The following is a 6,860-nucleotide window of genomic DNA, read 5'->3' as shown; positions in this document are numbered from 1 at the left end:
ATTTCGCGAGTTAAGGCATGAGCTAAATATCATTGATTCGAGCAATGTTGCTTGACCCCTTGCACACCCCACCACACTCAACTTGTTGTCTAATCTAGGTGTAGGCATGGACATAGGGGGAGTGTGGTTCTCTCAATGAACTCTCCCTCCCCCCATTATGCATAAAGTGATCAACTCTTTCACATTAGCCATTTTTGATGGTACTTGTGCTTCAAAGACGAGTTTTGGTCATGGGCCCAAGGATAATTCTTCGCGGTGCCATACCAATTGACTCAAACATAGGTGGCTCCGGCCACCGCCCTCTCCTTGGAGAGGTTGTGTCTCGTTTTTGGTCTGTGTTGGTTCTTGCCTCTCCTTCTTCGTGGCGCGCTCGTGCTTGTGGTGTCTAGTGTGTTAGTTCCTTATTGTGGTCTCTCGCTTGAAGGTTCCGTGCTTAGGAGTTATCTTTGGTTGAAACTTTTTTTGAGCCCACGGTACTACCGCGGCCTGCCACGGTACTACCGCAAGGGGGGCGCGCGGTACTTCCGCACCCAGCGCGGCGATAATTTTTTACTGCCGCCTGGGGGAGCGGTACTACGGCCTCGGTGTGGTACTTCCGCCCGGGCGGTACTACCGCGATGACGTGCGGTACTACCGCAAGAGGAGTGAGCAGTACTTCCGCACCCAGCGCGGCAGTAATTTTTTACTGCCGCCTGGGGGAGCGGTACTACGGGCTCGGTGCGGTACTTCCGCCCGGGCGGTAGTACCGCGATGACGTGCGGTACTACCGTGCGGTCAAGGGCGCGTGGGGGTTAAACACGGGCAGGGGGAGTTCTAACTCCCCCATACCCATTCGTCTCTCTCCCCACTTCGTCTCTCTCTCTCTCTCGCTCAAGAACGGCGCCGGAGGCCCTCGCCGGATCTCCGTCTCCGGCCGCCCTCCTCGGATTCCGACCGGTGGGATCGTTCCCCCCACTCCCTCTTGCCATGGAACAAGGTTTCTCCCCAATCCCTCTCGTTTTCTTGTTCGTCTTGTTGCTTTTAGGTTTTGGGGAGATGCAAGTTGTTCTTGAGATTTTAGGACAAATCTATGCAAGAGTAGGATGTAGGAGAGTAGTTTTGTGTAGTGTTGGTACTTGCTATAGTTGTCCCGTGATGGATTTGACCGACCGTAGTACCGCGTGTTGACACGGTTGTGCTTAGATCTCCATGGCTATTTCAGATCTGCAACCGTGCGGTACTACCGCTCCTCAGGTGCGGTACTACCGCACGTCCGCTACTACCGCCCTACTGGCGCGGTACTACCGCACGTCCGGTACTACCGCCCTGCGGGCGCGGTACTATCGCACGTCCGATACTACCGCTCCCTGGAGCGGTACTACTGCACGTGGCACAACACGCGTTACTACCGTCGTCTCAAATCCCTCTTGTGGCACTTCTCACGTGCCATGTCTACTTGTTTCACCTGCTTTGCTGTGGTCTTTGCATTGATCCTTCTCGTGTTTCGTGCGTGTTTGTTTTGTGGTGTGTGTTTTAGGTGGTGGCTCAGGTGCTCCAGCTCGCCACTCCAATCCAAGCCGTGACACGGGGTCCAAACGTATGCGCAACACAGAAGAAGCAGAGGGCTCCAATGCCCCCAACGCAGAACCAAGACCACCGCTAGCAAAGAGAAGGAACCCGCCAAGGGCATGGATGAGATACCGCTTGCTGAGTTCATCGCTCGGAGGAAGGTCAATCCGTATGGAAACCCTCGTGCTAACTTTCGAGGGAATGATCTATTCTGGACCAAGCAGCAGAATCTCATTTATCTGGATGTCATCAAGGCCAAGCAAAATACCCATGTGGAGGTGAAGTGGATCAACATGCATCACATGCGCAAAGAGGCGCACCGGGAATACTTTGGTGAGGCTTTGGACCTCGTGGAGCAATTTGGCATTGAGCATATCATCTCATTCCACAAAGACTATGATCCTGAGATCCTTGCCCAATTCTTTGCCTCCGTGCATTTTCATCCCAATGAGGAAAGGACCATGACTTGGATGACCAATGGCCGACAGCTGACTGCTACCTGGAAGGAATTCATGACCCTGCTTGGGGTTCCGGATGAGGGGCTCACCACACCCCAAGGTGTTCGCCCTCATGCCAATCCCGAGTCTGCCAACAAGAACAAGCTCATGCCCTACCTTGTGGAGAAGAAGCTCTCCAATGGCAAGTCAACTTGGGTACTCAACTCCTTTCTTGACATCATGCACCGGATCTTCCGCAACACTCTCTTCCCACGCATTGGGGACAAGGACAAGGTGCATGCCTATCTGGTGGATATGATGCTCTTGTGTGAAGATGCTCGCAACTCTCAGACACAGCCACTTGATGTCTCACATATCATGTGGATTGAACTTCGGTTTGCGGTCTACAACCGCAAGGTCCCCATCTATGGACCTTATCTGTTTCAGTTGATCTCGGCTACTTGGGAGCGGGTCTACCCTCAGGATGAGTTTGAGGCCCCTGGTTGGATCCGGCATGAGCCCATCAACCTCCGTATCAAGTCTCAGTGGGCCAACACTACCTCTCGTGCTGATACTGCGGCTGCCATGGACATGGATGCAGATGAGGATGAGGAGGAGGCAGCAGACGAGGACAGCTCTGAGGGTTACATCCCTCCCACCTCTGAGCCTTCTTGGGCTAAGCGACTGAAGAACAAGATGAAGATGTTGTTCTGTATGCAAGCCAAGGGGCAGTACCAGACCCATGTGGCTTCCAAGGAGACTCGCCGCCGCGACAAGCGGATTTTCAGGACTTTCGGCGAGAACATATCTAGCGGGTCAGAGGTGAACATCACCCCAGAGGCAGAATGGCTGCACAAGCAGGGCTATCGGTGGACCGAGTCTGAGGAGGAGTCCGTCCGAGCTGCAGAGTTCGACGAGGAGCGTGCCAGTGACTACTCCGCTTGAGCCACCACTATTGCTGTAGGTGTCCTCTCTGCCTTTTGGTGTCTCGATGCCAAAGGGGGAGAGAGTGTAGGATTTGCTGCGAGTTATGTCGTGTTTGGGTCAGTTGAACTTCGTTTATTTTGTTTGCTTTGGTTTGCTTTGGTTTGTGCTCGTGAGACCTTCTATGATATGGTGTAAGACATATGCACTCTATCGTACCGTAGTGAGCTTATTCTATCTTGTGCTTATTACATTTTGCTCCTGTCTATCTTGCTTAGCTTTAGCCTAATTGCAAGATTTGCCATGTCTATAAAATATAGGGGGAGTGTTGATCCTAGTATGTGTGCCGTGCAGTCCAAAGCACTCATCGAGATAGCACATATCTAGGGGGAGCCCGTCTATATTTTAGAGACTTGGGGTTTGCCCTTGCTCTTTGCGTTATACCCTCGTGCAAATCCCATGTTGTCATCAATCCACCAAAAAGGGGGAGATTGTAAGGGCATTTTTATCCCTTAGTTGGTTTTGGTGATTGATGACAATGCTTTTGCGGACTAATCATGTGCATCAAATATTTCAGATATATTGACTAGGCACAAGATGATTGGGTTCCCCTCAAAGGCTATAGAAGACGGCGTTTCTCTTCGGTTCTTTTCGGTGGTATTGAGTCGTAGGGAAGCCGTACTATTAAGAGGGGGTCCGCTTTGGAAAGGTTGGGTGGATTCATCACGTACACATCGTCCCTTGCACCTCCTTTCCTCTTGCCTTTGGAGCATCCTAAGTTTTCCTTGTCTATGCAATTATAGCTCTTGTCTGCCGAACTAGGAAGTGCGGTAGTACTGCTCGTCAGAGCGGTAGTACCGCAGGACCTTGCGGTAGTACCGCCCGCTGGTGCGGTAGTACCGCTTCTGGTAAGCGGTAGTACCGTGGTCCCTGCTTAGTTCCGCAACTACGCGGCTGTAAGGGGCGGATGTAATTTTTTACATCCCCACCTCGCGCGGTAGTACCGCGACTGGCTTACGGTACTACCGCGTCGGGTTTTTGCATCGACTCCAACTCTGCGGAAGTAGCCACGGATATAATTTTTTATATCCGTGCCTTCCCATCCCTGGACAGCCCCTGCCTTGCGGTAGTACCGCAAGGGGGAGCGGTAGTACCGCAAGGGGGAGCGGTAGTACCGCGCCAACAGTACTACCGCCCTCTGCCTTAGTGCAAGTGTGGCTGTTCTGGTCTCTGCCGCGTGGGCGGTAGTACCGCGGGGCTCTGCGGTAGTACCGCGTACCCCTGCGGTAGTACCGCGCCTCAGGTGCGGTAGTACCACGTGCCCCTGCGGTAGTACCGCGTCTCAGGTGCGGTAGTACCGCGCTGCGCAGGCTGAGTTGGTGGATAACGGTTGGATTTGTTCTTCCACTATATAAGGGGTGTCTTCCTCCTCTAGTTGACTACCTCTTCCACCTCCAAGCTCCATTGTTGCTCTAAGCTCCATTTTCGCCCGATCTCCTTCCCTAGACAATCAAACTTGTTGATTCTCTAGGGATTGGTTGAGGAGGCCCCGATCTACACTTCCACCAAGAGATATTTGAATCCCCCCACTAATCCCTTGTGGATCTTGTTACTCTTGGGTGTTGAGCACCCTAGACGGTTGAGGTCATCGTGGAGCCATAGTCCATTGTGGTGAAGCTTCGTGGTGTCGTTGGGAGCCTCCAATTAAGTTGTGGAGATTGCCCCAACCTTGTTTGTAAAGGTTCGGTCGCCGCCTTCAAGGGCACCAATAGTGGAATCACGGCATCTCGCATTGTGTGAGGGCGTGAGGAGAATACGGTGGCCCTAGTGGCTTCTTGGGGAGCATTGTGCCTCCACACCGCTCCAACGGAGACGTACTTCCTCTCAAAGGGAAGGAACTTCGGTAACACATCCTCGTCTTCACCGGCTCCACTCTTGGTTATCTCGTGCCTTTACTTGTGCAAGTTTATTTGTGCCTTATCTCTTGCTTGCGTGTATGCTTATTGTTGTTGCATCATATAGGTTGCTCACCTAGTTGCATATCTAGACAACCTACTTTGATGCAAAGTTTAAATTGGTAAAGAAAAGCTAAAAATTGTTAGTTGCCTATTCACCCCCCCTCTAGTCAACTATATCGATCCTTTCAGTCCTGCTCCTCTTGCAAGCAGTAAACCAATGTTTTGGGGGTCGGTGGTGCTGGTGGGCGCCCTTCGGCAACGAACGGCCGATCGGAAGAGGCTGGGGACGACGGGCGTCGCCGGTGTCCGTAGCTTCTCTCCCACCGGCAACAAGAAGAATGCCGGCAAAATGCTTTCCCGAACGCCAGTGTGGAGATAGCTATGGCATGGTGTGGTGGTGGTTCGAAGGCCCTTGGGGAATACGACGCGGCCAGGAAGGGTGGTGGCGGCGGCAATGTCGGGGGGGGGGGGGGGAGGTAGAGGAAGAGAAAAGGGGGGGGGTCTGTGTCCCCAAGGGCCGGCCAGGGTAGGACAAGGGCACGCGCCCCACCCGTCTGCGTGCGTCCGTTCGGCCGCATACTCGGCCCAAGGTTGGGCCGCGAATGGGTCGAAAGCGGACAGAAAACGAACGAAGGTCCGTTTGCTCCCGCGCCTTGGAGAGCCTGCTCTGTCCGTTTACCCCCAAACGGACGCGGGCAGACCATTTGGGGTCATGCGTTGGAGTTGCCCTTATGGAAGGAATTCAACCCTGATGCAGAGCATCCTATGGACATCACCATGTCAAGAGTTCGTTCGGCGAGTGACACGTGCGACATCTACTTCACATACACAAAGGTGAATCATCTCCTTTACATGTGTTCACTTGACCCCTTCGAGGATGGTATACTACTTGACACTTCTCCGGTGTGCATGCATAGGTATTGTCGGAGCTTCACGGATATTGAGGAGGAGTGCAAGCGCCAAGGAACAACTACACCATCCGCGAGGGAAGCCTGGAAGCGACGACGGAAGAAGACGGAGTTGCTGAAGCTACAGCGGCCGGACATCCGGGCCAGAGGCCGGACATCCGGCGCCTGTGCAGCCGCCAAGGAGCTGCACCAACAGATGGCCAACAGCATCAGCGACCGGACATCCGGCGCCAGCCCCGGACATCCGGCGCCTTGCCAAAGCCCGGACATCCGGCCCTTCCCCCGGAAATCCGGCATCGACGACAGAACGCACCCGAAGTTTGGCCACTTCAGCCCGGACATCCGGCCCGAGCCCTGGACATCCGGCGCCCCGCGAAGCCCCGGACATCCGGCCCCCAGCCCGGACATCCGGCGCCTGCCTACGCGCAGCCACGGGCCAAAGGCCCATGTATCTCTCTTTCCCACTTACCCCTTCGTGGCTTAGACTATATATACTACTCCCCCTCCTCCTAGTTAGGGTTAGCAAAGTGATAGCTCATTTGATAGAGAGCTTTGCTCCTTGTACCACTCTACTCTTGAGAGAGAGAGACTACTACTCCTTATGGAGGCCAAGACCTCCATCTAGGAGAAGATCCTGCGGGATATATCATCAAGACCCCCCCTCTTGGGCGGCCCCCCTTCAAGACCTCCTCATGGAGATGAACTTTACCTTGTATCTTTCCCTTTGTTGTTCATGTACCTTGTGGATCTTGTGTGTTTGATTGTCTAGTGGATGTGTGATTGGACTTGTTCTTGAGTGTTTCCCCTTGTGATTTCTCTCAGTTCTTCCCCGTGTTCATCGTGTTCTTCGAGGGAACCCACTCCAATCGTGAAAGACCGGCCTACACCGGGTTAGCCCCGTATCATATGGTATCATGAGCCACGTTGATCACGATTTCGGAGCCCCCTCTCTTTGTTTTCTAGCTTGATTTTGTTGTTTTTCGTCCTAAATTCGAAAATCCCCACCAAAAATAGCCCCCAATTTTTTTTGTGATTAGTTGGTGAAAGGATCGATATAGTTGACTAGAGGGGGGGGTGAATAGGCA

The sequence above is a fragment of the Triticum aestivum genome, chromosome 3D (genome assembly GCF_018294505.1).
Source record: "Triticum aestivum cultivar Chinese Spring chromosome 3D, IWGSC CS RefSeq v2.1, whole genome shotgun sequence".
Classification (NCBI taxonomy): Eukaryota; Viridiplantae; Streptophyta; class Magnoliopsida; order Poales; family Poaceae; genus Triticum; species Triticum aestivum.
This window is presented reverse-complemented; position numbering follows the sequence as displayed.